This window comes from Brachyhypopomus gauderio, unplaced genomic scaffold (genome assembly GCF_052324685.1).
Source record: "Brachyhypopomus gauderio isolate BG-103 unplaced genomic scaffold, BGAUD_0.2 sc94, whole genome shotgun sequence".
NCBI lineage: Eukaryota > Metazoa > Chordata > Actinopteri > Gymnotiformes > Hypopomidae > Brachyhypopomus > Brachyhypopomus gauderio.
Window position 1 is genome coordinate 270,764 of NW_027506915.1, and position 25,035 is coordinate 295,798.

General features: G+C 45.3%; 66 non-coding genes across 66 annotated transcripts; 45 read left to right on the top strand and 21 right to left on the bottom strand.

Moving 5' to 3' along the window:
• The first annotated feature begins 139 nt into the window (after window positions 1–139).
• trnak-uuu (transfer RNA lysine (anticodon UUU)) lies at window positions 140–212 on the top strand. The gene has a single exon. It is a non-coding gene; the product is annotated as a tRNA-Lys (tRNA).
• Window positions 213–683: 471 nt separating this feature from the next.
• trnay-gua (transfer RNA tyrosine (anticodon GUA)) lies at window positions 684–770 on the top strand. Its single transcript is given in 2 exon segments — window positions 684–720; window positions 735–770. It is a non-coding gene; the product is annotated as a tRNA-Tyr (tRNA).
• Window positions 771–1,109: 339 nt separating this feature from the next.
• Window positions 1,110–1,182, top strand: trnak-uuu (transfer RNA lysine (anticodon UUU)). Its single transcript has one exon. It is a non-coding gene; the product is annotated as a tRNA-Lys (tRNA).
• Window positions 1,183–1,653: 471 nt separating this feature from the next.
• trnay-gua (transfer RNA tyrosine (anticodon GUA)) lies at window positions 1,654–1,740 on the top strand. The gene is given in 2 exon segments: window positions 1,654–1,690; window positions 1,705–1,740. It is a non-coding gene; the product is annotated as a tRNA-Tyr (tRNA).
• A 63-nt stretch (window positions 1,741–1,803) lies between these two features.
• trnae-cuc (transfer RNA glutamic acid (anticodon CUC)) lies at window positions 1,804–1,875 on the bottom strand. The gene has a single exon. It is a non-coding gene; the product is annotated as a tRNA-Glu (tRNA).
• A 749-nt stretch (window positions 1,876–2,624) lies between these two features.
• trnay-gua (transfer RNA tyrosine (anticodon GUA)) lies at window positions 2,625–2,711 on the top strand. Its single transcript is given in 2 exon segments — window positions 2,625–2,661; window positions 2,676–2,711. It is a non-coding gene; the product is annotated as a tRNA-Tyr (tRNA).
• Window positions 2,712–2,774: 63 nt separating this feature from the next.
• trnae-cuc (transfer RNA glutamic acid (anticodon CUC)) lies at window positions 2,775–2,846 on the bottom strand. Its single transcript has one exon. It is a non-coding gene; the product is annotated as a tRNA-Glu (tRNA).
• Window positions 2,847–3,050: 204 nt separating this feature from the next.
• trnak-uuu (transfer RNA lysine (anticodon UUU)) lies at window positions 3,051–3,123 on the top strand. The gene has a single exon. It is a non-coding gene; the product is annotated as a tRNA-Lys (tRNA).
• A 471-nt stretch (window positions 3,124–3,594) lies between these two features.
• trnay-gua (transfer RNA tyrosine (anticodon GUA)) lies at window positions 3,595–3,681 on the top strand. Its single transcript is given in 2 exon segments — window positions 3,595–3,631; window positions 3,646–3,681. It is a non-coding gene; the product is annotated as a tRNA-Tyr (tRNA).
• A 63-nt stretch (window positions 3,682–3,744) lies between these two features.
• trnae-cuc (transfer RNA glutamic acid (anticodon CUC)) lies at window positions 3,745–3,816 on the bottom strand. The gene has a single exon. It is a non-coding gene; the product is annotated as a tRNA-Glu (tRNA).
• Window positions 3,817–4,020: 204 nt separating this feature from the next.
• On the top strand, window positions 4,021–4,093 carry trnak-uuu (transfer RNA lysine (anticodon UUU)). The gene has a single exon. It is a non-coding gene; the product is annotated as a tRNA-Lys (tRNA).
• A 471-nt stretch (window positions 4,094–4,564) lies between these two features.
• trnay-gua (transfer RNA tyrosine (anticodon GUA)) lies at window positions 4,565–4,651 on the top strand. The gene is given in 2 exon segments: window positions 4,565–4,601; window positions 4,616–4,651. It is a non-coding gene; the product is annotated as a tRNA-Tyr (tRNA).
• A 63-nt stretch (window positions 4,652–4,714) lies between these two features.
• On the bottom strand, window positions 4,715–4,786 carry trnae-cuc (transfer RNA glutamic acid (anticodon CUC)). The gene has a single exon. It is a non-coding gene; the product is annotated as a tRNA-Glu (tRNA).
• A 204-nt stretch (window positions 4,787–4,990) lies between these two features.
• On the top strand, window positions 4,991–5,063 carry trnak-uuu (transfer RNA lysine (anticodon UUU)). The gene has a single exon. It is a non-coding gene; the product is annotated as a tRNA-Lys (tRNA).
• A 471-nt stretch (window positions 5,064–5,534) lies between these two features.
• trnay-gua (transfer RNA tyrosine (anticodon GUA)) lies at window positions 5,535–5,621 on the top strand. Its single transcript is given in 2 exon segments — window positions 5,535–5,571; window positions 5,586–5,621. It is a non-coding gene; the product is annotated as a tRNA-Tyr (tRNA).
• A 63-nt stretch (window positions 5,622–5,684) lies between these two features.
• Window positions 5,685–5,756, bottom strand: trnae-cuc (transfer RNA glutamic acid (anticodon CUC)). Its single transcript has one exon. It is a non-coding gene; the product is annotated as a tRNA-Glu (tRNA).
• A 204-nt stretch (window positions 5,757–5,960) lies between these two features.
• Window positions 5,961–6,033, top strand: trnak-uuu (transfer RNA lysine (anticodon UUU)). Its single transcript has one exon. It is a non-coding gene; the product is annotated as a tRNA-Lys (tRNA).
• Window positions 6,034–6,504: 471 nt separating this feature from the next.
• Window positions 6,505–6,591, top strand: trnay-gua (transfer RNA tyrosine (anticodon GUA)). Its single transcript is given in 2 exon segments — window positions 6,505–6,541; window positions 6,556–6,591. It is a non-coding gene; the product is annotated as a tRNA-Tyr (tRNA).
• A 63-nt stretch (window positions 6,592–6,654) lies between these two features.
• trnae-cuc (transfer RNA glutamic acid (anticodon CUC)) lies at window positions 6,655–6,726 on the bottom strand. The gene has a single exon. It is a non-coding gene; the product is annotated as a tRNA-Glu (tRNA).
• A 204-nt stretch (window positions 6,727–6,930) lies between these two features.
• Window positions 6,931–7,003, top strand: trnak-uuu (transfer RNA lysine (anticodon UUU)). The gene has a single exon. It is a non-coding gene; the product is annotated as a tRNA-Lys (tRNA).
• Window positions 7,004–7,474: 471 nt separating this feature from the next.
• trnay-gua (transfer RNA tyrosine (anticodon GUA)) lies at window positions 7,475–7,561 on the top strand. Its single transcript is given in 2 exon segments — window positions 7,475–7,511; window positions 7,526–7,561. It is a non-coding gene; the product is annotated as a tRNA-Tyr (tRNA).
• A 63-nt stretch (window positions 7,562–7,624) lies between these two features.
• trnae-cuc (transfer RNA glutamic acid (anticodon CUC)) lies at window positions 7,625–7,696 on the bottom strand. Its single transcript has one exon. It is a non-coding gene; the product is annotated as a tRNA-Glu (tRNA).
• A 204-nt stretch (window positions 7,697–7,900) lies between these two features.
• trnak-uuu (transfer RNA lysine (anticodon UUU)) lies at window positions 7,901–7,973 on the top strand. Its single transcript has one exon. It is a non-coding gene; the product is annotated as a tRNA-Lys (tRNA).
• Window positions 7,974–8,444: 471 nt separating this feature from the next.
• trnay-gua (transfer RNA tyrosine (anticodon GUA)) lies at window positions 8,445–8,531 on the top strand. The gene is given in 2 exon segments: window positions 8,445–8,481; window positions 8,496–8,531. It is a non-coding gene; the product is annotated as a tRNA-Tyr (tRNA).
• Window positions 8,532–8,594: 63 nt separating this feature from the next.
• Window positions 8,595–8,666, bottom strand: trnae-cuc (transfer RNA glutamic acid (anticodon CUC)). The gene has a single exon. It is a non-coding gene; the product is annotated as a tRNA-Glu (tRNA).
• Window positions 8,667–8,870: 204 nt separating this feature from the next.
• trnak-uuu (transfer RNA lysine (anticodon UUU)) lies at window positions 8,871–8,943 on the top strand. Its single transcript has one exon. It is a non-coding gene; the product is annotated as a tRNA-Lys (tRNA).
• A 472-nt stretch (window positions 8,944–9,415) lies between these two features.
• trnay-gua (transfer RNA tyrosine (anticodon GUA)) lies at window positions 9,416–9,502 on the top strand. Its single transcript is given in 2 exon segments — window positions 9,416–9,452; window positions 9,467–9,502. It is a non-coding gene; the product is annotated as a tRNA-Tyr (tRNA).
• A 63-nt stretch (window positions 9,503–9,565) lies between these two features.
• Window positions 9,566–9,637, bottom strand: trnae-cuc (transfer RNA glutamic acid (anticodon CUC)). The gene has a single exon. It is a non-coding gene; the product is annotated as a tRNA-Glu (tRNA).
• Window positions 9,638–9,841: 204 nt separating this feature from the next.
• On the top strand, window positions 9,842–9,914 carry trnak-uuu (transfer RNA lysine (anticodon UUU)). Its single transcript has one exon. It is a non-coding gene; the product is annotated as a tRNA-Lys (tRNA).
• A 471-nt stretch (window positions 9,915–10,385) lies between these two features.
• Window positions 10,386–10,472, top strand: trnay-gua (transfer RNA tyrosine (anticodon GUA)). The gene is given in 2 exon segments: window positions 10,386–10,422; window positions 10,437–10,472. It is a non-coding gene; the product is annotated as a tRNA-Tyr (tRNA).
• Window positions 10,473–10,535: 63 nt separating this feature from the next.
• trnae-cuc (transfer RNA glutamic acid (anticodon CUC)) lies at window positions 10,536–10,607 on the bottom strand. Its single transcript has one exon. It is a non-coding gene; the product is annotated as a tRNA-Glu (tRNA).
• Window positions 10,608–11,355: 748 nt separating this feature from the next.
• Window positions 11,356–11,442, top strand: trnay-gua (transfer RNA tyrosine (anticodon GUA)). The gene is given in 2 exon segments: window positions 11,356–11,392; window positions 11,407–11,442. It is a non-coding gene; the product is annotated as a tRNA-Tyr (tRNA).
• A 63-nt stretch (window positions 11,443–11,505) lies between these two features.
• trnae-cuc (transfer RNA glutamic acid (anticodon CUC)) lies at window positions 11,506–11,577 on the bottom strand. Its single transcript has one exon. It is a non-coding gene; the product is annotated as a tRNA-Glu (tRNA).
• A 204-nt stretch (window positions 11,578–11,781) lies between these two features.
• trnak-uuu (transfer RNA lysine (anticodon UUU)) lies at window positions 11,782–11,854 on the top strand. The gene has a single exon. It is a non-coding gene; the product is annotated as a tRNA-Lys (tRNA).
• Window positions 11,855–12,752: 898 nt separating this feature from the next.
• On the top strand, window positions 12,753–12,825 carry trnak-uuu (transfer RNA lysine (anticodon UUU)). Its single transcript has one exon. It is a non-coding gene; the product is annotated as a tRNA-Lys (tRNA).
• Window positions 12,826–13,295: 470 nt separating this feature from the next.
• Window positions 13,296–13,382, top strand: trnay-gua (transfer RNA tyrosine (anticodon GUA)). The gene is given in 2 exon segments: window positions 13,296–13,332; window positions 13,347–13,382. It is a non-coding gene; the product is annotated as a tRNA-Tyr (tRNA).
• A 63-nt stretch (window positions 13,383–13,445) lies between these two features.
• trnae-cuc (transfer RNA glutamic acid (anticodon CUC)) lies at window positions 13,446–13,517 on the bottom strand. Its single transcript has one exon. It is a non-coding gene; the product is annotated as a tRNA-Glu (tRNA).
• Window positions 13,518–14,265: 748 nt separating this feature from the next.
• On the top strand, window positions 14,266–14,352 carry trnay-gua (transfer RNA tyrosine (anticodon GUA)). The gene is given in 2 exon segments: window positions 14,266–14,302; window positions 14,317–14,352. It is a non-coding gene; the product is annotated as a tRNA-Tyr (tRNA).
• A 63-nt stretch (window positions 14,353–14,415) lies between these two features.
• trnae-cuc (transfer RNA glutamic acid (anticodon CUC)) lies at window positions 14,416–14,487 on the bottom strand. Its single transcript has one exon. It is a non-coding gene; the product is annotated as a tRNA-Glu (tRNA).
• A 204-nt stretch (window positions 14,488–14,691) lies between these two features.
• trnak-uuu (transfer RNA lysine (anticodon UUU)) lies at window positions 14,692–14,764 on the top strand. The gene has a single exon. It is a non-coding gene; the product is annotated as a tRNA-Lys (tRNA).
• An 898-nt stretch (window positions 14,765–15,662) lies between these two features.
• On the top strand, window positions 15,663–15,735 carry trnak-uuu (transfer RNA lysine (anticodon UUU)). Its single transcript has one exon. It is a non-coding gene; the product is annotated as a tRNA-Lys (tRNA).
• A 470-nt stretch (window positions 15,736–16,205) lies between these two features.
• On the top strand, window positions 16,206–16,292 carry trnay-gua (transfer RNA tyrosine (anticodon GUA)). Its single transcript is given in 2 exon segments — window positions 16,206–16,242; window positions 16,257–16,292. It is a non-coding gene; the product is annotated as a tRNA-Tyr (tRNA).
• Window positions 16,293–16,355: 63 nt separating this feature from the next.
• trnae-cuc (transfer RNA glutamic acid (anticodon CUC)) lies at window positions 16,356–16,427 on the bottom strand. Its single transcript has one exon. It is a non-coding gene; the product is annotated as a tRNA-Glu (tRNA).
• A 204-nt stretch (window positions 16,428–16,631) lies between these two features.
• On the top strand, window positions 16,632–16,704 carry trnak-uuu (transfer RNA lysine (anticodon UUU)). The gene has a single exon. It is a non-coding gene; the product is annotated as a tRNA-Lys (tRNA).
• A 472-nt stretch (window positions 16,705–17,176) lies between these two features.
• On the top strand, window positions 17,177–17,263 carry trnay-gua (transfer RNA tyrosine (anticodon GUA)). The gene is given in 2 exon segments: window positions 17,177–17,213; window positions 17,228–17,263. It is a non-coding gene; the product is annotated as a tRNA-Tyr (tRNA).
• A 339-nt stretch (window positions 17,264–17,602) lies between these two features.
• On the top strand, window positions 17,603–17,675 carry trnak-uuu (transfer RNA lysine (anticodon UUU)). Its single transcript has one exon. It is a non-coding gene; the product is annotated as a tRNA-Lys (tRNA).
• A 471-nt stretch (window positions 17,676–18,146) lies between these two features.
• Window positions 18,147–18,233, top strand: trnay-gua (transfer RNA tyrosine (anticodon GUA)). The gene is given in 2 exon segments: window positions 18,147–18,183; window positions 18,198–18,233. It is a non-coding gene; the product is annotated as a tRNA-Tyr (tRNA).
• Window positions 18,234–18,296: 63 nt separating this feature from the next.
• trnae-cuc (transfer RNA glutamic acid (anticodon CUC)) lies at window positions 18,297–18,368 on the bottom strand. The gene has a single exon. It is a non-coding gene; the product is annotated as a tRNA-Glu (tRNA).
• A 204-nt stretch (window positions 18,369–18,572) lies between these two features.
• Window positions 18,573–18,645, top strand: trnak-uuu (transfer RNA lysine (anticodon UUU)). The gene has a single exon. It is a non-coding gene; the product is annotated as a tRNA-Lys (tRNA).
• Window positions 18,646–19,116: 471 nt separating this feature from the next.
• On the top strand, window positions 19,117–19,203 carry trnay-gua (transfer RNA tyrosine (anticodon GUA)). The gene is given in 2 exon segments: window positions 19,117–19,153; window positions 19,168–19,203. It is a non-coding gene; the product is annotated as a tRNA-Tyr (tRNA).
• A 63-nt stretch (window positions 19,204–19,266) lies between these two features.
• trnae-cuc (transfer RNA glutamic acid (anticodon CUC)) lies at window positions 19,267–19,338 on the bottom strand. The gene has a single exon. It is a non-coding gene; the product is annotated as a tRNA-Glu (tRNA).
• Window positions 19,339–19,542: 204 nt separating this feature from the next.
• On the top strand, window positions 19,543–19,615 carry trnak-uuu (transfer RNA lysine (anticodon UUU)). The gene has a single exon. It is a non-coding gene; the product is annotated as a tRNA-Lys (tRNA).
• A 471-nt stretch (window positions 19,616–20,086) lies between these two features.
• Window positions 20,087–20,173, top strand: trnay-gua (transfer RNA tyrosine (anticodon GUA)). The gene is given in 2 exon segments: window positions 20,087–20,123; window positions 20,138–20,173. It is a non-coding gene; the product is annotated as a tRNA-Tyr (tRNA).
• Window positions 20,174–20,236: 63 nt separating this feature from the next.
• On the bottom strand, window positions 20,237–20,308 carry trnae-cuc (transfer RNA glutamic acid (anticodon CUC)). Its single transcript has one exon. It is a non-coding gene; the product is annotated as a tRNA-Glu (tRNA).
• A 748-nt stretch (window positions 20,309–21,056) lies between these two features.
• Window positions 21,057–21,143, top strand: trnay-gua (transfer RNA tyrosine (anticodon GUA)). Its single transcript is given in 2 exon segments — window positions 21,057–21,093; window positions 21,108–21,143. It is a non-coding gene; the product is annotated as a tRNA-Tyr (tRNA).
• A 63-nt stretch (window positions 21,144–21,206) lies between these two features.
• On the bottom strand, window positions 21,207–21,278 carry trnae-cuc (transfer RNA glutamic acid (anticodon CUC)). Its single transcript has one exon. It is a non-coding gene; the product is annotated as a tRNA-Glu (tRNA).
• A 204-nt stretch (window positions 21,279–21,482) lies between these two features.
• trnak-uuu (transfer RNA lysine (anticodon UUU)) lies at window positions 21,483–21,555 on the top strand. Its single transcript has one exon. It is a non-coding gene; the product is annotated as a tRNA-Lys (tRNA).
• Window positions 21,556–22,026: 471 nt separating this feature from the next.
• On the top strand, window positions 22,027–22,113 carry trnay-gua (transfer RNA tyrosine (anticodon GUA)). The gene is given in 2 exon segments: window positions 22,027–22,063; window positions 22,078–22,113. It is a non-coding gene; the product is annotated as a tRNA-Tyr (tRNA).
• A 63-nt stretch (window positions 22,114–22,176) lies between these two features.
• trnae-cuc (transfer RNA glutamic acid (anticodon CUC)) lies at window positions 22,177–22,248 on the bottom strand. Its single transcript has one exon. It is a non-coding gene; the product is annotated as a tRNA-Glu (tRNA).
• Window positions 22,249–22,452: 204 nt separating this feature from the next.
• Window positions 22,453–22,525, top strand: trnak-uuu (transfer RNA lysine (anticodon UUU)). The gene has a single exon. It is a non-coding gene; the product is annotated as a tRNA-Lys (tRNA).
• A 472-nt stretch (window positions 22,526–22,997) lies between these two features.
• Window positions 22,998–23,084, top strand: trnay-gua (transfer RNA tyrosine (anticodon GUA)). The gene is given in 2 exon segments: window positions 22,998–23,034; window positions 23,049–23,084. It is a non-coding gene; the product is annotated as a tRNA-Tyr (tRNA).
• A 63-nt stretch (window positions 23,085–23,147) lies between these two features.
• Window positions 23,148–23,219, bottom strand: trnae-cuc (transfer RNA glutamic acid (anticodon CUC)). The gene has a single exon. It is a non-coding gene; the product is annotated as a tRNA-Glu (tRNA).
• A 748-nt stretch (window positions 23,220–23,967) lies between these two features.
• On the top strand, window positions 23,968–24,054 carry trnay-gua (transfer RNA tyrosine (anticodon GUA)). The gene is given in 2 exon segments: window positions 23,968–24,004; window positions 24,019–24,054. It is a non-coding gene; the product is annotated as a tRNA-Tyr (tRNA).
• Window positions 24,055–24,117: 63 nt separating this feature from the next.
• Window positions 24,118–24,189, bottom strand: trnae-cuc (transfer RNA glutamic acid (anticodon CUC)). Its single transcript has one exon. It is a non-coding gene; the product is annotated as a tRNA-Glu (tRNA).
• A 204-nt stretch (window positions 24,190–24,393) lies between these two features.
• trnak-uuu (transfer RNA lysine (anticodon UUU)) lies at window positions 24,394–24,466 on the top strand. The gene has a single exon. It is a non-coding gene; the product is annotated as a tRNA-Lys (tRNA).
• A 472-nt stretch (window positions 24,467–24,938) lies between these two features.
• trnay-gua (transfer RNA tyrosine (anticodon GUA)) lies at window positions 24,939–25,025 on the top strand. The gene is given in 2 exon segments: window positions 24,939–24,975; window positions 24,990–25,025. It is a non-coding gene; the product is annotated as a tRNA-Tyr (tRNA).
• Window positions 25,026–25,035: the final 10 nt, after the last annotated feature.

Sequence of the window (25,035 nt, forward strand, 5' to 3'; positions counted from 1 at the left end):
AAGAAAGACCAGAATGTGGGTTATTCGTGACCACACCAGAACATGTGGACCTTTTTGTGTCAAGACTGTCAAATGCTTCCCATGTCAGAGGTCAAGAATATCTGGACATGTTCTGAATCACAGAGCAAGGCTAAACGTAGCCTGGATAGCTCAGTCGGTAGAGCATCAGACTTTTAATCTGAGGGTCCAGGGTTCAAGTCCCTGTTCAGGCGTTGAACTTTACATGACCGTGAGCTCTTGAGCACCGTTCAGTCATCATCAGGCAGGCTTTTGGATTAAGCTGAACTTCCAGCTTTACGTCTGCCTACCTGTGACTTCCTTGTCATTAATTATTTTGTCTATGTCCTTGTTAATGATGACAAAAAAACAACAATTAAAGCCACTCAGCCTTTCCTTTCTCTCTCTCTCTATGTGACATCACAATAGATTTTCTCAAAAAGCAATTCAAATTGTTCTAACCATTGGTGGGACCAACCCGTGGCCTTTTACCATCCACGTGTCCAAAATGCAGTACGCATGCCAATGTTGTTAACAGACATACGTGTTGGTAGCTCTACATGTCCAACTGGTACAGTGTGAGGTTTCCTCTTTGGTGGACCTTAAAGAGTTGAAAAAGCCACAACCGAACTGGTATCTTTGTCAACGTCCTTGTTTCTGGATCTATGCTGCATGTGCGTCAGAATCCTTCGGTAGCTCAGATGGTAGAGCGGAGGACTGTAGAGGTTAAAGCAGCAATCCTTAGGCCACCGGTTCAAATCCGGTTCGAAGGAAGCTTCTTTTTTTTCCAGGATATTACTGCCTTTAATGTCATGATGAGCAAAAAGTTTTCTGTTTTCCCTGACCGGGAATCGAACCCGGGCCGCGGCGGTGAGAGCGCCGAATCCTAGCCACTAGACCATCATGGACAGCGATGTTATGCTAATGGATGAAGGCCTTTACATGAGTTCTGGCTGGCCGTTATTCATGAGTGAAGAAAGACCAGAATGTGGGTTATTCGTGACCACACCAGAACAAGTGGACCTTTTTGTGTCAAGACTGTCAAATGCTTCCCATGTCAGAGGTCAAGAATATCTGGACATGTTCTGAATCACAGAGCAAGGCTAAACGTAGCCTGGATAGCTCAGTCGGTAGAGCATCAGACTTTTAATCTGAGGGTCCAGGGTTCAAGTCCCTGTTCAGGCGTTGAACTTTACATGACCGTCAGCTCTTGAGCACCGTTCAGTCATCATCAGGCAGGCTTTTGGATTAAGCTGAACTTCCAGCTTTACGTCTGCCTACCTGTGACTTCCTTGTCATTAATTATTTTGTCTATGTCCTTGTTAATGATGACAAAAAAACAACAATTAAAGCCACTCAGCCTTTCCTTTCTCTCTCTCTCTATGTGACATCACAATAGATTTTCTCAAAAAGCAATTCAAATTGTTCTAACCATTGGTGGGACCAACCCGTGGCCTTTTACCATCCACGTGTCCAAAATGCAGTACGCATGCCAATGTTGTTAACAGACATACGTGTTGGTAGCTCTACATGTCCAACTGGTACAGTGTGAGGTTTCCTCTTTGGTGGACCTTAAAGAGTTGAAAAAGCCACAACCGAACTGGTATCTTTGTCAACGTCCTTGTTTCTGGATCTATGCTGCATGTGCGTCAGAATCCTTCGGTAGCTCAGATGGTAGAGCGGAGGACTGTAGAGGTTAAAGCAGCAATCCTTAGGCCACCGGTTCAAATCCGGTTCGAAGGAAGCTTCTTTTTTTTCCAGGATATTACTGCCTTTAATGTCATGATGAGCAAAAAGTTTTCTGTTTTCCCTGACCGGGAATCGAACCCGGGCCGCGGCGGTGAGAGCGCCGAATCCTAGCCACTAGACCATCAGGGACAGCGATGTTATGCTAATGGATGAAGGCCTTTACATGAGTTCTGGCTGGCCGTTATTCATGAGTGAAGAAAGACCAGAATGTGGGTTATTCGTGACCACACCAGAACATGTGGACCTTTTTGTGTCAAGACTGTCAAATGCTTCCCATGTCAGAGGTCAAGAATATCTGGACATGTTCTGAATCACAGAGCAAGGCTAAAAGTAGCCTGGATAGCTAGGTCGGTAGAGCATCAGACTTTTAATCTGAGGGTCCAGGGTTCAAGTCCCTGTTCAGGCGTTGAACTTTACATGACCGTCAGCTCTTGAGCACCGTTCAGTCATCATCAGGCAGGCTTTTGGATTAAGCTGAACTTCCAGCTTTACGTCTGCCTACCTGTGACTTCCTTGTCATTAATTATTTTGTCTATGTCCTTGTTAATGATGACAAAAAAAACACCAATTAAAGCCACTCAGCCTTTCCTTTCTCTCTCTCTCTATGTGACATCACAATAGATTTTCTCAAAAAGCAATTCAAATTGTTCTAACCATTGGTGGGACCAACCCGTGGCCTTTTACCATCCACGTGTCCAAAATGCAGTACGCATGCCAATGTTGTTAACAGACATACGTGTTGGTAGCTCTACATGTCCAACTGGTACAGTGTGAGGTTTCCTCTTTGGTGGACCTTAAAGAGTTGAAAAAGCCACAACCGAACTGGTATCTTTGTCAACGTCCTTGTTTCTGGATCTATGCTGCATGTGCGTCAGAATCCTTCGGTAGCTCAGATGGTAGAGCGGAGGACTGTAGAGGTTAAAGCAGCAATCCTTAGGCCACCGGTTCAAATCCGGTTCGAAGGAAGCTTCTTTTTTTTCCAGGATATTACTGCCTTTAATGTCATGATGAGCAAAAAGTTTTCTGTTTTCCCTGACCGGGAATCGAACCCGGGCCGCAGCGGTGAGAGCGCCGAATCCTAGCCACTAGACCATCAGGGACAGCGATGTTATGCTAATGGATGAAGGCCTTTACATGAGTTCTGGCTGGCCGTTATTCATGAGTGAAGAAAGACCAGAATGTGGGTTATTCGTGACCACACCAGAACATGTGGACCTTTTTGTGTCAAGACTGTCAAATGCTTCCCATGTCAGAGGTCAAGAATATCTGGACATGTTCTGAATCACAGAGCAAGGCTAAACGTAGCCTGGATAGCTCAGTCGGTAGAGCATCAGACTTTTAATCTGAGGGTCCAGGGTTCAAGTCCCTGTTCAGGCGTTGAACTTTACATGACCGTCAGCTCTTGAGCACCGTTCAGTCATCATCAGGCAGGCTTTTGGATTAAGCTGAACTTCCAGCTTTACGTCTGCCTACCTGTGACTTCCTTGTCATTAATTATTTTGTCTATGTCCTTGTTAATGATGACAAAAAAACAACAATTAAAGCCACTCAGCCTTTCCTTTCTCTCTCTCTCTATGTGACATCACAATAGATTTTCTCAAAAAGCAATTCAAATTGTTCTAACCATTGGTGGGACCAACCCGTGGCCTTTTACCATCCACGTGTCCAAAATGCAGTACGCATGCCAATGTTGTTAACAGACATACGTGTTGGTAGCTCTACATGTCCAACTGGTACAGTGTGAGGTTTCCTCTTTGGTGGACCTTAAAGAGTTGAAAAAGCCACAACCGAACTGGTATCTTTGTCAACGTCCTTGTTTCTGGATCTATGCTGCATGTGCGTCAGAATCCTTCGGTAGCTCAGATGGTAGAGCGGAGGACTGTAGAGGTTAAAGCAGCAATCCTTAGGCCACCGGTTCAAATCCGGTTCGAAGGAAGCTTCTTTTTTTTCCAGGATATTACTGCCTTTAATGTCATGATGAGCAAAAAGTTTTCTGTTTTCCCTGACCGGGAATCGAACCCGGGCCGCGGCGGTGAGAGCGCCGAATCCTAGCCACTAGACCATCAGGGACAGCGATGTTATGCTAATGGATGAAGGCCTTTACATGAGTTCTGGCTGGCCGTTATTCATGAGTGAAGAAAGACCAGAATGTGGGTTATTCGTGACCACACCAGAACAAGTGGACCTTTTTGTGTCAAGACTGTCAAATGCTTCCCATGTCAGAGGTCAAGAATATCTGGACATGTTCTGAATCACAGAGCAAGGCTAAGCGTAGCCTGGATAGCTCAGTCGGTAGAGCATCAGACTTTTAATCTGAGGGTCCAGGGTTCAAGTCCCTGTTCAGGCGTTGAACTTTACATGACCATCAGCTCTTGAGCACTGTTCACTCATCGTCAGGCAGGCTTTTGGATTAAGCTGAACTTCCAGCTTTACGTCTGCCTACCTGTGACTTCCTTGTCATTAATTATTTTGTCTATGTCCTTGTTAATGATGACAAAAAAACACCAATTAAAGCCACTCAGCCTTTCCTTTCTCTCTCTCTCTATGTGACATCACAATAGATTTTCTCAAAAAGCAATTCAAATTGTTCTAACCATTGGTGGGACCAACCCGTGGCCTTTTACCATCCACGTGTCCAAAATGCAGTACGCATGCCAATGTTGTTAACAGACATACGTGTTGGTAGCTCTACATGTCCAACTGGTACAGTGTGAGGTTTCCTCTTTGGTGGACCTTAAAGAGTTGAAAAAGCCACAACCGAACTGGTATCTTTGTCAACGTCCTTGTTTCTGGATCTATGCTGCATGTGCGTCAGAATCCTTCGGTAGCTCAGATGGTAGAGCGGAGGACTGTAGAGGTTAAAGCAGCAATCCTTAGGCCACCGGTTCAAATCCGGTTCGAAGGAAGCTTCTTTTTTTTCCAGGATATTACTGCCTTTAATGTCATGATGAGCAAAAAGTTTTCTGTTTTCCCTGACCGGGAATCGAACCCGGGCCGCGGCGGTGAGAGCGCCGAATCCTAGCGACTAGACCATCAGGGACAGCGATGTTATGCTAATGGATGAAGGCCTTTACATGAGTTCTGGCTGGCCGTTATTCATGAGTGAAGAAAGACCAGAATGTGGGTTATTCGTGACCACACCAGAACAAGTGGACCTTTTTGTGTCAAGACTGTCAAATGCTTCCCATGTCAGAGGTCAAGAATATCTGGACATGTTCTGAATCACAGAGCAAGGCTAAACGTAGCCTGGATAGCTCAGTCGGTAGAGCATCAGACTTTTAATCTGAGGGTCCAGGGTTCAAGTCCCTGTTCAGGCGTTGAACTTTACATGACCATCAGCTCTTGAGCACTGTTCACTCATCGTCAGGCAGGCTTTTGGATTAAGCTGAACTTCCAGCTTTACGTCTGCCTACCTGTGACTTCCTTGTCATTAATTATTTTGTCTATGTCCTTGTTAATGATGACAAAAAAACACCAATTAAAGCCACTCAGCCTTTCCTTTCTCTCTCTCTCTATGTGACATCACAATAGATTTTCTCAAAAAGCAATTCAAATTGTTCTAACCATTGGTGGGACCAACCCGTGGCCTTTTACCATCCACGTGTCCAAAATGCAGTACGCATGCCAATGTTGTTAACAGACATACGTGTTGGTAGCTCTACATGTCCAACTGGTACAGTGTGAGGTTTCCTCTTTGGTGGACCTTAAAGAGTTGAAAAAGCCACAACCGAACTGGTATCTTTGTCAACGTCCTTGTTTCTGGATCTATGCTGCATGTGCGTCAGAATCCTTCGGTAGCTCAGATGGTAGAGCGGAGGACTGTAGAGGTTAAAGCAGCAATCCTTAGGCCACCGGTTCAAATCCGGTTCGAAGGAAGCTTCTTTTTTTTCCAGGATATTACTGCCTTTAATGTCATGATGAGCAAAAAGTTTTCTGTTTTCCCTGACCGGGAATCAAACCCGGGCCGCGGCGGTGAGAGCGCCGAATCCTAGCCACTAGACCATCAGGGACAGCGATGTTATGCTAATGGATGAAGGCCTTTACATGAGTTCTGGCTGGCCGTTATTCATGAGTGAAGAAAGACCAGAATGTGGGTTATTCGTGACCACACCAGAACATGTGGACCTTTTTGTGTCAAGACTGTCAAATGCTTCCCATGTCAGAGGTCAAGAATATCTGGACATGTTCTGAATCACAGAGCAAGGGTAAACGTGGCCTGGATAGCTCAGTCGGTAGAGCATCAGACTTTTAATCTGAGGGTCCAGGGTTCAAGTCCCTGTTCAGGCGTTGAACTTTACATGACCGTGAGCTCTTGAGCACCGTTCAGTCATCATCAGGCAGGCTTTTGGATTAAGCTGAACTTCCAGCTTTACGTCTGCCTACCTGTGACTTCCTTGTCATTAATTATTTTGTCTATGTCCTTGTTAATGATGACAAAAAAACAACAATTAAAGCCACTCAGCCTTTCCTTTCTCTCTCTCTCTATGTGACATCACAATAGATTTTCTCAAAAAGCAATTCAAATTGTTCTAACCATTGGTGGGACCAACCCGTGGCCTTTTACCATCCACGTGTCCAAAATGCAGTACGCATGCCAATGTTGTTAACAGACATACGTGTTGGTAGCTCTACATGTCCAACTGGTACAGTGTGAGGTTTCCTCTTTGGTGGACCTTAAAGAGTTGAAAAAGCCACAACCGAACTGGTATCTTTGTCAACGTCCTTGTTTCTGGATCTATGCTGCATGTGCGTCAGAATCCTTCGGTAGCTCAGATGGTAGAGCGGAGGACTGTAGAGGTTAAAGCAGCAATCCTTAGGCCACCGGTTCAAATCCGGTTCGAAGGAAGCTTCTTTTTTTTCCAGGATATTACTGCCTTTAATGTCATGATGAGCAAAAAGTTTTCTGTTTTCCCTGACCGGGAATCGAACCCGGGCCGCGGCGGTGAGAGCGCCGAATCCTAGCCACTAGACCATCAGGGACAGCGATGTTATGCTAATGGATGAAGGCCTTTACATGAGTTCTGGCTGGCCGTTATTCATGAGTGAAGAAAGACCAGAATGTGGGTTATTCGTGACCACACCAGAACAAGTGGACCTTTTTGTGTCAAGACTGTCAAATGCTTCCCATGTCAGAGGTCAAGAATATCTGGACATGTTCTGAATCACAGAGCAAGGCTAAACGTAGCCTGGATAGCTCAGTCGGTAGAGCATCAGACTTTTAATCTGAGGGTCCAGGGTTCAAGTCCCTGTTCAGGCGTTGAACTTTACATGACCGTCAGCTCTTGAGCACCGTTCAGTCATCATCAGGCAGGCTTTTGGATTAAGCTGAACTTCCAGCTTTACGTCTGCCTACCTGTGACTTCCTTGTCATTAATTATTTTGTCTATGTCCTTGTTAATGATGACAAAAAAACAACAATTAAAGCCACTCAGCCTTTCCTTTCTCTCTCTCTCTATGTGACATCACAATAGATTTTCTCAAAAAGCAATTCAAATTGTTCTAACCATTGGTGGGACCAACCCGTGGCCTTTTACCATCCACGTGTCCAAAATGCAGTACGCATGCCAATGTTGTTAACAGACATACGTGTTGGTAGCTCTACATGTCCAACTGGTACAGTGTGAGGTTTCCTCTTTGGTGGACCTTAAAGAGTTGAAAAAGCCACAACCGAACTGGTATCTTTGTCAACGTCCTTGTTTCTGGATCTATGCTGCATGTGCGTCAGAATCCTTCGGTAGCTCAGATGGTAGAGCGGAGGACTGTAGAGGTTAAAGCAGCAATCCTTAGGCCACCGGTTCAAATCCGGTTCGAAGGAAGCTTCTTTTTTTTCCAGGATATTACTGCCTTTAATGTCATGATGAGCAAAAAGTTTTCTGTTTTCCCTGACCGGGAATCGAACCCGGGCCGCGGCGGTGAGAGCGCCGAATCCTAGCCACTAGACCATCAGGGACAGCGATGTTATGCTAATGGATGAAGGCCTTTACATGAGTTCTGGCTGGCCGTTATTCATGAGTGAAGAAAGACCAGAATGTGGGTTATTCGTGACCACACCAGAACAAGTGGACCTTTTTGTGTCAAGACTGTCAAATGCTTCCCATGTCAGAGGTCAAGAATATCTGGACATGTTCTGAATCACAGAGCAAGGCTAAACGTAGCCTGGATAGCTCAGTCGGTAGAGCATCAGACTTTTAATCTGAGGGTCCAGGGTTCAAGTCCCTGTTCAGGCGTTGAACTTTACATGACCGTCAGCTCTTGAGCACCGTTCAGTCATCATCAGGCAGGCTTTTGGATTAAGCTGAACTTCCAGCTTTACGTCTGCCTACCTGTGACTTCCTTGTCATTAATTATTTTGTCTATGTCCTTGTTAATGATGACAAAAAAACAACAATTAAAGCCACTCAGCCTTTCCTTTCTCTCTCTCTCTATGTGACATCACAATAGATTTTCTCAAAAAGCAATTCAAATTGTTCTAACCATTGGTGGGACCAACCCGTGGCCTTTTACCATCCACGTGTCCAAAATGCAGTACGCATGCCAATGTTGTTAACAGACATACGTGTTGGTAGCTCTACATGTCCAACTGGTACAGTGTGAGGTTTCCTCTTTGGTGGACCTTAAAGAGTTGAAAAAGCCACAACCGAACTGGTATCTTTGTCAACGTCCTTGTTTCTGGATCTATGCTGCATGTGCGTCAGAATCCTTCGGTAGCTCAGATGGTAGAGCGGAGGACTGTAGAGGTTAAAGCAGCAATCCTTAGGCCACCGGTTCAAATCCGGTTCGAAGGAAGCTTCTTTTTTTTCCAGGATATTACTGCCTTTAATGTCATGATGAGCAAAAAGTTTTCTGTTTTCCCTGACCGGGAATCGAACCCGGGCCGCGGCGGTGAGAGCGCCGAATCCTAGCCACTAGACCATCAGGGACAGCGATGTTATGCTAATGGATGAAGGCCTTTACATGAGTTCTGGCTGGCCGTTATTCATGAGTGAAGAAAGACCAGAATGTGGGTTATTCGTGACCACACCAGAACATGTGGACCTTTTTGTGTCAAGACTGTCAAATGCTTCCCATGTCAGAGGTCAAGAATATCTGGACATGTTCTGAATCACAGAGCAAGGCTAAAAGTAGCCTGGATAGCTCAGTCGGTAGAGCATCAGACTTTTAATCTGAGGGTCCAGGGTTCAAGTCCCTGTTCAGGCGTTGAACTTTACATGACCGTCAGCTCTTGAGCACCGTTCAGTCATCATCAGGCAGGCTTTTGGATTAAGCTGAACTTCCAGCTTTACGTCTGCCTACCTGTGACTTCCTTGTCATTAATTATTTTGTCTATGTCCTTGTTAATGATGACAAAAAAAACACCAATTAAAGCCACTCAGCCTTTCCTTTCTCTCTCTCTCTATGTGACATCACAATAGATTTTCTCAAAAAGCAATTCAAATTGTTCTAACCATTGGTGGGACCAACCCGTGGCCTTTTACCATCCACGTGTCCAAAATGCAGTACGCATGCCAATGTTATTAACAGACATACGTGTTGGTAGCTCTACATGTCCAACTGGTACAGTGTGAGGTTTCCTCTTTGGTGGACCTTAAAGAGTTGAAAAAGCCACAACCGAACTGGTATCTTTGTCAACGTCCTTGTTTCTGGATCTATGCTGCATGTGCGTCAGAATCCTTCGGTAGCTCAGATGGTAGAGCGGAGGACTGTAGAGGTTAAAGCAGCAATCCTTAGGCCACCGGTTCAAATCCGGTTCGAAGGAAGCTTCTTTTTTTTCCAGGATATTACTGCCTTTAATGTCATGATGAGCAAAAAGTTTTCTGTTTTCCCTGACCGGGAATCGAACCCGGGCCGCGGCGGTGAGAGCGCCGAATCCTAGCCACTAGACCATCAGGGACAGCGATGTTATGCTAATGGATGAAGGCCTTTACATGAGTTCTGGCTGGCCGTTATTCATGAGTGAAGAAAGACCAGAATGTGGGTTATTCGTGACCACACCAGAACATGTGGACCTTTTTGTGTCAAGACTGTCAAATGCTTCCCATGTCAGAGGTCAAGAATATCTGGACATGTTCTGAATCACAGAGCAAGGCTAAACGTAGCCTGGATAGCTCAGTCGGTAGAGCATCAGACTTTTAATCTGAGGGTCCAGGGTTCAAGTCCCTGTTCAGGCGTTGAACTTTACATGACCGTGAGCTCTTGAGCACCGTTCAGTCATCATCAGGCAGGCTTTTGGATTAAGCTGAACTTCCAGCTTTACGTCTGCCTACCTGTGACTTCCTTGTCATTAATTATTTTGTCTATGTCCTTGTTAATGATGACAAAAAAACAACAATTAAAGCCACTCAGCCTTTCCTTTCTCTCTCTCTCTATGTGACATCACAATAGATTTTCTCAAAAAGCAATTCAAATTGTTCTAACCATTGGTGGGACCAACCCGTGGCCTTTTACCATCCACGTGTCCAAAATGCAGTACGCATGCCAATGTTGTTAACAGACATACGTGTTGGTAGCTCTACATGTCCAACTGGTACAGTGTGAGGTTTCCTCTTTGGTGGACCTTAAAGAGTTGAAAAAGCCACAACCGAACTGGTATCTTTGTCAACGTCCTTGTTTCTGGATCTATGCTGCATGTGCGTCAGAATCCTTCGGTAGCTCAGATGGTAGAGCGGAGGACTGTAGAGGTTAAAGCAGCAATCCTTAGGCCACCGGTTCAAATCCGGTTCGAAGGAAGCTTCTTTTTTTTCCAGGATATTACTGCCTTTAATGTCATGATGAGCAAAAAGTTTTCTGTTTTCCCTGACCGGGAATCGAACCCGGGCCGCGGCGGTGAGAGCGCCGAATCCTAGCCACTAGACCATCAGGGACAGCGATGTTATGCTAATGGATGAAGGCCTTTACATGAGTTCTGGCTGGCCGTTATTCATGAGTGAAGAAAGACCAGAATGTGGGTTATTCGTGACCACACCAGAACAAGTGGACCTTTTTGTGTCAAGACTGTCAAATGCTTCCCATGTCAGAGGTCAAGAATATCTGGACATGTTCTGAATCACAGAGCAAGGCTAAACGTAGCCTGGATAGCTCAGTCGGTAGAGCATCAGACTTTTAATCTGAGGGTCCAGGGTTCAAGTACCTGTTCAGGCTTTGAACTTTACATGACCATCAGCTCTTGAGCACTGTTCACTCTTCGTCAGGCAGGCTTTTGGATTAAGCTGAACTTCCAGCTTTACGTCTGCCTACCTGTGACTTCCTTGTCATTAATTATTTTGTCTATGTCCTTGTTAATGATGACAAAAAAACACCAATTAAAGCCACTCAGCCTTTCCTTTCTCTCTCTCTCTATGTGACATCACAATAGATTTTCTCAAAAAGCAATTCAAATTGTTCTAACCATTGGTGGGACCAACCCGTGGCCTTTTACCATCCACGTGTCCAAAATGCAGTACGCATGCCAATGTTGTTAACAGACATACGTGTTGGTAGCTCTACATGTCCAACTGGTACAGTGTGAGGTTTCCTCTTTGGTGGACCTTAAAGAGTTGAAAAAGCCACAACCGAACTGGTATCTTTGTCAACGTCCTTGTTTCTGGATCTATGCTGCATGTGCGTCAGAATCCTTCGGTAGCTCAGATGGTAGAGCGGAGGACTGTAGAGGTTAAAGCAGCAATCCTTAGGCCACCGGTTCAAATCCGGTTCGAAGGAAGCTTCTTTTTTTTCCAGGATATTACTGCCTTTAATGTCATGATGAGCAAAAAGTTTTCTGTTTTCCCTGACCGGGAATCAAACCCGGGCCGCGGCGGTGAGAGCGCCGAATCCTAGCCACTAGACCATCAGGGACAGCGATGTTATGCTAATGGATGAAGGCCTTTACATGAGTTCTGGCTGGCCGTTATTCATGAGTGAAGAAAGACCAGAATGTGGGTTATTCGTGACCACACCAGAACATGTGGACCTTTTTGTGTCAAGACTGTCAAATGCTTCCCATGTCAGAGGTCAAGAATATCTGGACATGTTCTGAATCACAGAGCAAGGCTAAACGTAGCCTGGATAGCTCAGTCGGTAGAGCATCAGACTTTTAATCTGAGGGTCCAGGGTTCAAGTCCCTGTTCAGGCGTTGAACTTTACATGACCGTCAGCTCTTGAGCACCATTCAGTCATCATCAGGCAGGCTTTTGGATTAAGCTGAACTTCCAGCTTTACGTCTGCCTACCTGTGACTTCCTTGTCATTAATTATTTTGTCTATGTCCTTGTTAATGATGACAAAAAAAACACCAATTAAAGCCACTCAGCCTTTCCTTTCTCTCTCTCTCTATGTGACATCACAATAGATTTTCTCAAAAAGCAATTCAAATTGTTCTAACCATTGGTGGGACCAACCCGTGGCCTTTTACCATCCACGTGTCCAAAATGCAGTACGCATGCCAATGTTGTTAACAGACATACGTGTTGGTAGCTCTACATGTCCAACTGGTACAGTGTGAGGTTTCCTCTTTGGTGGACCTTAAAGAGTTGAAAAAGCCACAACCGAACTGGTATCTTTGTCAACGTCCTTGTTTCTGGATCTATGCTGCATGTGCGTCAGAATCTTTCGGTAGCTCAGATGGTAGAGCGGAGGACTGTAGAGGTTAAAGCAGCAATCCTTAGGCCACCGGTTCAAATCCGGTTCGAAGGAAGCTTCTTTTTTTTCCAGGATATTACTGCCTTTAATGTCATGATGAGCAAAAAGTTTTCTGTTTTCCCTGACCGGGAATCAAACCCGGGCCGCGGCGGTGAGAGCGCCGAATCCTAGCGACTAGACCATCAGGGACAGCGATGTTATGCTAATGGATGAAGGCCTTTACATGAGTTCTGGCTGGCCGTTATTCATGAGTGAAGAAAGACCAGAATGTGGGTTATTCGTGACCACACCAGAACAAGTGGACCTTTTTGTGTCAAGACTGTCAAATGCTTCCCATGTCAGAGGTCAAGAATATCTGGACATGTTCTGAATCACAGAGCAAGGCTAAACGTAGCCTGGATAGCTCAGTCGGTAGAGCATCAGACTTTTAATCTGAGGGTCCAGGGTTCAAGTCCCTGTTCAGGCGTTGAACTTTACATGACCGTCAGCTCTTGAGCACCGTTCAGTCATCATCAGGCAGGCTTTTGGATTAAGCTGAACTTCCAGCTTTACGTCTGCCTACCTGTGACTTCCTTGTCATTAATTATTTTGTCTATGTCCTTGTTAATGATGACAAAAAACAACAATTAAAGCCACTCAGCCTTTCCTTTCTCTCTCTCTCTATGTGACATCACAATAGATTTTCTCAAAAAGCAATTCAAATTGTTCTAACCATTGGTGGGACCAACCCGTGGCCTTTTACCATCCACGTGTCCAAAATGCAGTACGCATGCCAATGTTGTTAACAGACATACGTGTTGGTAGCTCTACATGTCCAACTGGTACAGTGTGAGGTTTCCTCTTTGGTGGACCTTAAAGAGTTGAAAAAGCCACAACCGAACTGGTATCTTTGTCAACGTCCTTGTTTCTGGATCTATGCTGCATGTGCCTCAGAATCCTTCGGTAGCTCAGATGGTAGAGCGGAGGACTGTAGAGGTTAAAGCAGCAATCCTTAGGCCACCGGTTCAAATCCGGTTCGAAGGAAGCTTCTTTTTTTTCCAGGATATTACTGCCTTTAATGTCATGATGAGCAAAAAGTTTTCTGTTTTCCCTGACCGGGAATCGAACCCGGGCCGTGGCGGTGAGAGCGCCGAATCCTAGCCACTAGACCATCAGGGACAGCGATGTTATGCTAATGGATGAAGGCCTTTACATGAGTTCTGGCTGGCCGTTATTCATGAGTGAAGAAAGACCAGAATGTGGGTTATTCGTGACCACACCAGAACAAGTGGACCTTTTTGTGTCAAGACTGTCAAATGCTTCCCATGTCAGAGGTCAAGAATATCTGGACATGTTCTGAATCACAGAGCAAGGCTAAACGTAGCCTGGATAGCTCAGTCGGTAGAGCATCAGACTTTTAATCTGAGGGTCCAGGGTTCAAGTACCTGTTCAGGCTTTGAACTTTACATGACCATCAGCTCTTGAGCACTGTTCACTCTTCGTCAGGCAGGCTTTTGGATTAAGCTGAACTTCCAGCTTTACGTCTGCCTACCTGTGACTTCCTTGTCATTAATTATTTTGTCTATGTCCTTGTTAATGATGACAAAAAAACACCAATTAAAGCCACTCAGCCTTTCCTTTCTCTCTCTCTCTATGTGACATCACAATAGATTTTCTCAAAAAGCAATTCAAATTGTTCTAACCATTGGTGGGACCAACCCGTGGCCTTTTACCATCCACGTGTCCAAAATGCAGTACGCATGCCAATGTTGTTAACAGACATACGTGTTGGTAGCTCTACATGTCCAACTGGTACAGTGTGAGGTTTCCTCTTTGGTGGACCTTAAAGAGTTGAAAAAGCCACAACCGAACTGGTATCTTTGTCAACGTCCTTGTTTCTGGATCTATGCTGCATGTGCGTCAGAATCCTTCGGTAGCTCAGATGGTAGAGCGGAGGACTGTAGAGGTTAAAGCAGCAATCCTTAGGCCACCGGTTCAAATCCGGTTCGAAGGAAGCTTCTTTTTTTTCCAGGATATTACTGCCTTTAATGTCATGATGAGCAAAAAGTTTTCTGTTTTCCCTGACCGGGAATCAAACCCGGGCCGCGGCGGTGAGAGCGCCGAATCCTAGCCACTAGACCATCAGGGACAGCGATGTTATGCTAATGGATGAAGGCCTTTACATGAGTTCTGGCTGGCCGTTATTCATGAGTGAAGAAAGACCAGAATGTGGGTTATTCGTGACCACACCAGAACATGTGGACCTTTTTGTGTCAAGACTGTCAAATGCTTCCCATGTCAGAGGTCAAGAATATCTGGACATGTTCTGAATCACAGAGCAAGGCTAAACGTAGCCTGGATAGCTCAGTCGGTAGAGCATCAGACTTTTAATCTGAGGGTCCAGGGTTCAAGTCCCTGTTCAGGCGTTGAACTTTACATGACCGTCAGCTCTTGAGCACCATTCAGTCATCATCAGGCAGGCTTTTGGATTAAGCTGAACTTCCAGCTTTACGTCTGCCTACCTGTGACTTCCTTGTCATTAATTATTTTGTCTATGTCCTTGTTAATGATGACAAAAAAAACACCAATTAAAGCCACTCAGCCTTTCCTTTCTCTCTCTCTCTATGTGACATCACAATAGATTTTCTCAAAAAGCAATTCAAATTGTTCTAACCATTGGTGGGACCAACCCGTGGCCTTTTACCATCCACGTGTCCAAAATGCAGTACGCATGCCAATGTTGTTAACAGACATACGTGTTGGTAGCTCTACATGTCCAACTGGTACAGTGTGAGGTTTCCTCTTTGGTGGACCTTAAAGAGTTGAAAAAGCCACAACCGAACTGGTATCTTTGTCAACGTCCTTGTTTCTGGATCTATGCTGCATGTGCGTCAGAATCTTTCGGTAGCTCAGATGGTAGAGCGGAGGACTGTAGAGGTTAAAGCAGCAATCCTTAGGCCACCGGTTCAAATCCGGTTCGAAGGAAGCTTCTTTTTTTTCCAGGATATTACTGCCTTTAATGTCATGATGAGCAAAAAGTTTTCTGTTTTCCCTGACCGGGAATCAAACCCGGGCCGCGGCGGTGAGAGCGCCGAATCCTAGCGACTAGACCATCAGGGACAGCGATGTTATGCTAATGGATGAAGGCCTTTACATGAGTTCTGGCTGGCCGTTATTCATGAGTGAAGAAAGACCAGAATGTGGGTTATTCGTGACCACACCAGAACAAGTGGACCTTTTTGTGTCAAGACTGTCAAATGCTTCCCATGTCAGAGGTCAAGAATATCTGGACATGTTCTGAATCACAGAGCAAGGCTAAACGTAGCCTGGATAGCTCAGTCGGTAGAGCATCAGACTTTTAATCTGAGGGTCCAGGGTTCAAGTCCCTGTTCAGGCGTTGAACTTTACATGACCGTCAGCTCTTGAGCACCGTTCAGTCATCATCAGGCAGGCTTTTGGATTAAGCTGAACTTCCAGCTTTACGTCTGCCTACCTGTGACTTCCTTGTCATTAATTATTTTGTCTATGTCCTTGTTAATGATGACAAAAAACAACAATTAAAGCCACTCAGCCTTTCCTTTCTCTCTCTCTCTATGTGACATCACAATAGATTTTCTCAAAAAGCAATTCAAATTGTTCTAACCATTGGTGGGACCAACCCGTGGCCTTTTACCATCCACGTGTCCAAAATGCAGTACGCATGCCAATGTTGTTAACAGACATACGTGTTGGTAGCTCTACATGTCCAACTGGTACAGTGTGAGGTTTCCTCTTTGGTGGACCTTAAAGAGTTGAAAAAGCCACAACCGAACTGGTATCTTTGTCAACGTCCTTGTTTCTGGATCTATGCTGCATGTGCCTCAGAATCCTTCGGTAGCTCAGATGGTAGAGCGGAGGACTGTAGAGGTTAAAGCAGCAATCCTTAGGCCACCGGTTCAAATCCGGTTCGAAGGAAGCTTCTTTTTTTTCCAGGATATTACTGCCTTTAATGTCATGATGAGCAAAAAGTTTTCTGTTTTCCCTGACCGGGAATCGAACCCGGGCCGTGGCGGTGAGAGCGCCGAATCCTAGCCACTAGACCATCAGGGACAGCGATGTTATGCTAATGGATGAAGGCCTTTACATGAGTTCTGGCTGGCCGTTATTCATGAGTGAAGAAAGACCAGAATGTGGGTTATTCGTGACCACACCAGAACATGTGGACCTTTTTGTGTCAAGACTGTCAAATGCTTCCCATGTCAGAGGTCAAGAATATCTGGACATGTTCTGAATCACAGAGCAAGGCTAAAAGTAGCCTGGATAGCTCAGTCGGTAGAGCATCAGACTTTTAATCTGAGGGTCCAGGGTTCAAGTCCCTGTTCAGGCGTTGAACTTTACATGACCGTCAGCTCTTGAGCACCGTTCAGTCATCATCAGGCAGGCTTTTGGATTAAGCTGAACTTCCAGCTTTACGTCTGCCTACCTGTGACTTCCTTGTCATTAATTATTTTGTCTATGTCCTTGTTAATGATGACAAAAAAAACACCAATTAAAGCCACTCAGCCTTTCCTTTCTCTCTCTCTCTATGTGACATCACAATAGATTTTCTCAAAAAGCAATTCAAATTGTTCTAACCATTGGTGGGACCAACCCGTGGCCTTTTACCATCCACGTGTCCAAAATGCAGTACGCATGCCAATGTTGTTAACAGACATACGTGTTGGTAGCTCTACATGTCCAACTGGTACAGTGTGAGGTTTCCTCTTTGGTGGACCTTAAAGAGTTGAAAAAGCCACAACCGAACTGGTATCTTTGTCAACGTCCTTGTTTCTGGATCTATGCTGCATGTGCGTCAGAATCCTTCGGTAGCTCAGATGGTAGAGCGGAGGACTGTAGAGGTTAAAGCAGCAATCCTTAGGCCACCGGTTCAAATCCGGTTCGAAGGAAGCTTCTTTTTTTTCCAGGATATTACTGCCTTTAATGTCATGATGAGCAAAAAGTTTTCTGTTTTCCCTGACCGGGAATCAAACCCGGGCCGCGGCGGTGAGAGCGCCGAATCCTAGCGACTAGACCATCAGGGACAGCGATGTTATGCTAATGGATGAAGGCCTTTACATGAGTTCTGGCTGGCCGTTATTCATGAGTGAAGAAAGACCAGAATGTGGGTTATTCGTGACCACACCAGAACAAGTGGACCTTTTTGTGTCAAGACTGTCAAATGCTTCCCATGTCAGAGGTCAAGAATATCTGGACATGTTCTGAATCACAGAGCAAGGCTAAACGTAGCCTGGATAGCTCAGTCGGTAGAGCATCAGACTTTTAATCTGAGGGTCCAGGGTTCAAGTCCCTGTTCAGGCGTTGAACTTTACATGACCATCAGCTCTTGAGCACTGTTCACTCATCGTCAGGCAGGCTTTTGGATTAAGCTGAACTTCCAGCTTTACGTCTGCCTACCTGTGACTTCCTTGTCATTAATTATTTTGTCTATGTCCTTGTTAATGATGACAAAAAAACACCAATTAAAGCCACTCAGCCTTTCCTTTCTCTCTCTCTCTATGTGACATCACAATAGATTTTCTCAAAAAGCAATTCAAATTGTTCTAACCATTGGTGGGACCAACCCGTGGCCTTTTACCATCCACGTGTCCAAAATGCAGTACGCATGCCAATGTTGTTAACAGACATACGTGTTGGTAGCTCTACATGTCCAACTGGTACAGTGTGAGGTTTCCTCTTTGGTGGACCTTAAAGAGTTGAAAAAGCCACAACCGAACTGGTATCTTTGTCAACGTCCTTGTTTCTGGATCTATGCTGCATGTGCGTCAGAATCCTTCGGTAGCTCAGATGGTAGAGCGGAGGACTGTAGAGGTTAAAGCAGCAATCCTTAGGCCACCGGTTCAAATCCGGTTCGAAGGAAGCTTCTTTTTTTTCCAGGATATTACTGCCTTTAATGTCATGATGAGCAAAAAGTTTTCTGTTTTCCCTGACCGGGAATCGAACCCGGGCCGCGGCGGTGAGAGCGCCGAATCCTAGCCACTAGACCATCAGGGACAGCGATGTTATGCTAATGGATGAAGGCCTTTACATGAGTTCTGGCTGGCCGTTATTCATGAGTGAAGAAAGACCAGAATGTGGGTTATTCGTGACCACACCAGAACATGTGGACCTTTTTGTGTCAAGACTGTCAAATGCTTCCCATGTCAGAGGTCAAGAATATCTGGACATGTTCTGAATCACAGAGCAAGGCTAAACGTAGCCTGGATAGCTCAGTCGGTAGAGCATCAGACTTTTAATCTGAGGGTCCAGGGTTCAAGTCCCTGTTCAGGCGTTGAACTTTACATGACCATCAGCTCTTGAGCACTGTTCACTCATCGTCAGGCAGGCTTTTGGATTAAGCTGAACTTCCAGCTTTACGTCTGCCTACCTGTGACTTCCTTGTCATTAATTATTTTGTCTATGTCCTTGTTAATGATGACAAAAAAAACACCAATTAAAGCCACTCAGCCTTTCCTTTCTCTCTCTCTCTATGTGACATCACAATAGATTTCTCAAAAAGCAATTCAAATTGTTCTAACCATTGGTGGGACCAACCCGTGGCCTTTTACCATCCACGTGTCCAAAATGCAGTACGCATGCCAATGTTGTTAACAGACATACGTGTTGGTAGCTCTACATGTCCAACTGGTACAGTGTGAGGTTTCCTCTTTGGTGGACCTTAAAGAGTTGAAAAAGCCACAACCGAACTGGTATCTTTGTCAACGTCCTTGTTTCTGGATCTATGCTGCATGTGCGTCAGAATCCTTCGGTAGCTCAGATGGTAGAGCGGAGGACTGTAGAGGTTAAAGCAGCAATCCTTAGGCCACCGGTTCAAATCCGGTTCGAAGGAAGCTTCTTTTTTTTCCAGGATATTACTGCCTTTAATGTCATGATGAGCAAAAAGTTTTCTGTTTTCCCTGACCGGGAATCGAACCCGGGCCGCGGCGGTGAGAGCGCCGAATCCTAGCCACTAGACCATCAGGGACAGCGATGTTATGCTAATGGATGAAGGCCTTTACATGAGTTCTGGCTGGCCGTTATTCATGAGTGAAGAAAGACCAGAATGTGGGTTATTCGTGACCACACCAGAACATGTGGACCTTTTTGTGTCAAGACTGTCAAATGCTTCCCATGTCAGAGGTCAAGAATATCTGGACATGTTCTGAATCACAGAGCAAGGCTAAACGTAGCCTGGATAGCTCAGTCGGTAGAGCATCAGACTTTTAATCTGAGGGTCCAGGGTTCAAGTCCCTGTTCAGGCGTTGAACTTTACATGACCGTCAGCTCTTGAGCACCGTTCAGTCATCATCAGGCAGGCTTTTGGATTAAGCTGAACTTCCAGCTTTACGTCTGCCTACCTGTGACTTCCTTGTCATTAATTATTTTGTCTATGTCCTTGTTAATGATGACAAAAAAACAACAATTAAAGCCACTCAGCCTTTCCTTTCTCTCTCTCTCTATGTGACATCACAATAGATTTTCTCAAAAAGCAATTCAAATTGTTCTAACCATTGGTGGGACCAACCCGTGGCCTTTTACCATCCACGTGTCCAAAATGCAGTACGCATGCCAATGTTGTTAACAGACATACGTGTTGGTAGCTCTACATGTCCAACTGGTACAGTGTGAGGTTTCCTCTTTGGTGGACCTTAAAGAGTTGAAAAAGTCACAACCGAACTGGTATCTTTGTCAACGTCCTTGTTTCTGGATCTATGCTGCATGTGCGTCAGAATCCTTCGGTAGCTCAGATGGTAGAGCGGAGGACTGTAGAGGTTAAAGCAGCAATCCTTAGGCCACCGGTTCAAATCCGGTTCGAAGGAAGCTTCTTTTTTTTCCAGGACATTACTGCCTTTAATGTCATGATGAGCAAAAAGTTTTCTGTTTTCCCTGACCGGGAATCGAACCCGGGCCGCGGCGGTGAGAGCGCCGAATCCTAGCCACTAGACCATCAGGGACAGCGATGTTATGCTAATGGATGAAGGCCTTTACATGAGTTCTGGCTGGCCGTTATTCATGAGTGAAGAAAGACCAGAATGTGGGTTATTCGTGACCACACCAGAACATGTGGACCTTTTTGTGTCAAGACTGTCAAATGCTTCCCATGTCAGAGGTCAAGAATATCTGGACATGTTCTGAATCACAGAGCAAGGCTAAACGTAGCCTGGATAGCTCAGTCGGTAGAGTATCAGACTTTTAATCTGAGGGTCCAGGGTTCAAGTCCCTGTTCAGGTGTTGAACTTTACATGACCGTCAGCTCTTGAGCACCGTTCAGTCATCGTCAGGCAGGCTTTTGGATTAAGCTGAACTTCCAGCTTTACGTCTGCCTACCTGTGACTTCCTCGTCATTAATTCTTTTGTCTATGTCCTTGTTAATGATGACAAAAAAACACCAATTAAAGCCACTCAGCCTTTCCTTTCTCTCTCTCTCTATGTGACATCACAATAGATTTTCTCAAAAAGCAATTCAAATTGTTCTAACCATTGGTGGGACCAACCCGTGGCCTTTTACCATCCACGTGTCCAAAATGCAGTACGCATGCCAATGTTGTTAACAGACATACGTGTTGGTAGCTCTACATGTCCAACTGGTACAGTGTGAGGTTTCCTCTTTGGTGGACCTTAAAGAGTTGAAAAAGCCACAACCGAACTGGTATCTTTGTCAACGTCCTTGTTTCTGGATCTATGCTGCATGTGCGTCAGAATCCTTCGGTAGCTCAGATGGTAGAGCGGAGGACTGTAGAGGTTAAAGCAGCAATCCTTAGGCCACCGGTTCAAATCCGGTTCGAAGGAAGCTTCTTTTTTTTCCAGGATATTACTGCCTTTAATGTCATGATGAGCAAAAAGTTTTCTGTTTTCCCTGACCGGGAATCGAACCCGGGCCGCGGCGGTGAGAGCGCCGAATCCTAGCGACTAGACCATCAGGGACAGCGATGTTATGCTAATGGATGAAGGCCTTTACATGAGTTCTGGCTGGCCGTTATTCATGAGTGAAGAAAGACCAGAATGTGGGTTATTCGTGACCACACCAGAACAAGTGGACCTTTTTGTGTCAAGACTGTCAAATGCTTCCCATGTCAGAGGTCAAGAATATCTGGACATGTTCTGAATCACAGAGCAAGGCTAAACGTAGCCTGGATAGCTCAGTCGGTAGAGCATCAGACTTTTAATCTGAGGGTCCAGGGTTCAAGTCCCTGTTCAGGCGTTGAACTTTACATGACCATCAGCTCTTGAGCACTGTTCACTCATCGTCAGGCAGGCTTTTGGATTAAGCTGAACTTCCAGCTTTACGTCTGCCTACCTGTGACTTCCTTGTCATTAATTATTTTGTCTATGTCCTTGTTAATGATGACAAAAAAACACCAATTAAAGCCACTCAGCCTTTCCTTTCTCTCTCTCTCTATGTGACATCACAATAGATTTTCTCAAAAAGCAATTCAAATTGTTCTAACCATTGGTGGGACCAACCCGTGGCCTTTTACCATCCACGTGTCCAAAATGCAGTACGCATGCCAATGTTGTTAACAGACATACGTGTTGGTAGCTCTACATGTCCAACTGGTACAGTGTGAGGTTTCCTCTTTGGTGGACCTTAAAGAGTTGAAAAAGCCACAACCGAACTGGTATCTTTGTCAACGTCCTTGTTTCTGGATCTATGCTGCATGTGCGTCAGAATCCTTCGGTAGCTCAGATGGTAGAGCGGAGGACTGTAGAGGTTAAAGCAGCAATCCTTAGGCCACCGGTTCAAATCCGGTTCGAAGGAAGCTTCTTTTTTTTCCAGGATATTACTGCCTTTAATGTCATGATGAGCAAAAAGTTTTCTGTTTTCCCTGACCGGGAATCGAACCCGGGCCGCGGCGGTGAGAGCGCCGAATCCTAGCCACTAGACCATCAGGGACAGCGATGTTATGCTAATGGATGAAGGCCTTTACATGAGTTCTGGCTGGCCGTTATTCATGAGTGAAGAAAGACCAGAATGTGGGTTATTCGTGACCACACCAGAACATGTGGACCTTTTTGTGTCAAGACTGTCAAATGCTTCCCATGTCAGAGGTCAAGAATATCTGGACATGTTCTGAATCACAGAGCAAGGCTAAACGTAGCCTGGATAGCTCAGTCGGTAGAGCATCAGACTTTTAATCTGAGGGTCCAGGGTTCAAGTCCCTGTTCAGGCGTTGAACTTTACATGACCATCAGCTCTTGAGCACTGTTCACTCATCGTCAGGCAGGCTTTTGGATTAAGCTGAACTTCCAGCTTTACGTCTGCCTACCTGTGACTTCCTTGTCATTAATTATTTTGTCTATGTCCTTGTTAATGATGACAAAAAAAACACCAATTAAAGCCACTCAGCCTTTCCTTTCTCTCTCTCTCTATGTGACATCACAATAGATTTTCTCAAAAAGCAATTCAAATTGTTCTAACCATTGGTGGGACCAACCCGTGGCCTTTTACCATCCACGTGTCCAAAATGCAGTACGCATGCCAATGTTGTTAACAGACATACGTGTTGGTAGCTCTACATGTCCAACTGGTACAGTGTGAGGTTTCCTCTTTGGTGGACCTTAAAGAGTTGAAAAAGCCACAACCGAACTGGTATCTTTGTCAACGTCCTTGTTTCTGGATCTATGCTGCATGTGCGTCAGAATCCTTCGGTAGCTCAGATGGTAGAGCGGAGGACTGTAGAGGTTAAAGCAGCAATCCTTAGGCCACCGGTTCAAATCCGGTTCGAAGGAAGCTTCTTTTTTTTCCAGGATATTACTGCCTTTAATGTCATGATGAGCAAAATGTTTTCTGTTTTCCCTGACCGGGAATCGAACCCGGGCCGCGGCGGTGAGAGCGCCGAATCCTAGCCACTAGACCATCAGGGACAGCGATGTTATGCTAATGGATGAAGGCCTTTACATGAGTTCTGGCTGGCCGTTATTCATGAGTGAAGAAAGACCAGAATGTGGGTTATTCGTGACCACACCAGAACATGTGGACCTTTTTGTGTCAAGACTGTCAAATGCTTCCCATGTCAGAGGTCAAGAATATCTGGACATGTTCTGAATCACAGAGCAAGGCTAAACGTAGCCTGGATAGCTCAGTCGGTAGACCATCAGACTTTTAATCTGAGGGTCCAGGGTTCAAGTCCCTGTTCAGGCGTTGAACTTTACATGACCGTCAGCTCTTGAGCACCGTTCAGTCATCATCAGGCAGGCTTTTGGATTAAGCTGAACTTCCAGCTTTACGTCTGCCTACCTGTGACTTCCTTGTCATTAATTATTTTGTCTATGTCCTTGTTAATGATGACAAAAAAACAACAATTAAAGCCACTCAGCCTTTCCTTTCTCTCTCTCTCTATGTGACATCACAATAGATTTTCTCAAAAAGCAATTCAAATTGTTCTAACCATTGGTGGGACCAACCCGTGGCCTTTTACCATCCACGTGTCCAAAATGCAGTACGCATGCCAATGTTGTTAACAGACATACGTGTTGGTAGCTCTACATGTCCAACTGGTACAGTGTGAGGTTTCCTCTTTGGTGGACCTTAAAGAGTTGAAAAAGTCACAACCGAACTGGTATCTTTGTCAACGTCCTTGTTTCTGGATCTATGCTGCATGTGCGTCAGAATCCTTCGGTAGCTCAGATGGTAGAGCGGAGGACTGTAGAGGTTAAAGCAGCAATCCTTAGGCCACCGGTTCAAATCCGGTTCGAAGGAAGCTTCTTTTTTTTCCAGGATATTACTGCCCTTAATGTCAAGATGAGCAAAAAGTTTTCTGTTTTCCCTGACCGGGAATCGAACCCGGGCCGCGGCGGTGAGAGCGCCGAATCCTAGCCACTAGACCATCAGGGACAGCGATGGAATGCTAATGAATGAAGGCTTTTACATGAGTTCTGGCTGGCCGTTATTCATGAGTGAAGAAAGACCAGAATGTGGGTTATTCGTGACCACACCAGAACATGTGGACCTTTTTGTGTCAAGACTGTCAAATGCTTCCCATGTCAGAGGTTAAGAATATCTGGACATGTTCTGAATCACAGAGCAAGGTTAAACGTAGCCTGGATAGCTCAGTCGGTAGAGCATCAGACTTTTAATCTGAGGGTCCAGGGTTCAAGTCCCTGTTCAGGCGTTGAACTTTACATGACCGTCAGCTCTTGAGCACCGTTCAGTCATCGTCAGGCAGGCTTTTGGATTAAGCTGAACTTCCAGCTTTACGTCTGCCTACCTGTGACTTCCTTGTCATTAATTCTTTTGTCTATGTCCTTGTTAATGATGACAAAAAAAACAACAATTAAAGCCACTCAGCCTTTCCTTTCTCTCTCTCTCTATGTGACATCACAATAGATTTTCTCAAAAAGCAATTCAAATTGTTCTAACCATTGGTGGGACCAACCCGTGGCCTTTTACCATCCACGTGTCCAAAATGCAGTACGCATGCCAATGTTGTTAACAGACATACGTGTTGGTAGCTCTACATGTCCAACTGGTACAGTGTGAGGTTTCCTCTTTGGTGGACCTTAAAGAGTTGAAAAAGCCACAACCGAACTGGTATCTTTGTCAACGTCCTTGTTTCTGGATCTATGCTGCATGTGCGTCAGAATCCTTCGGTAGCTCAGATGGTAGAGCGGAGGACTGTAGAGGTTAAAGCAGCAATCCTTAGGCCACCGGTTCAAATCCGGTTCGAAGGAAGCTTCTTTT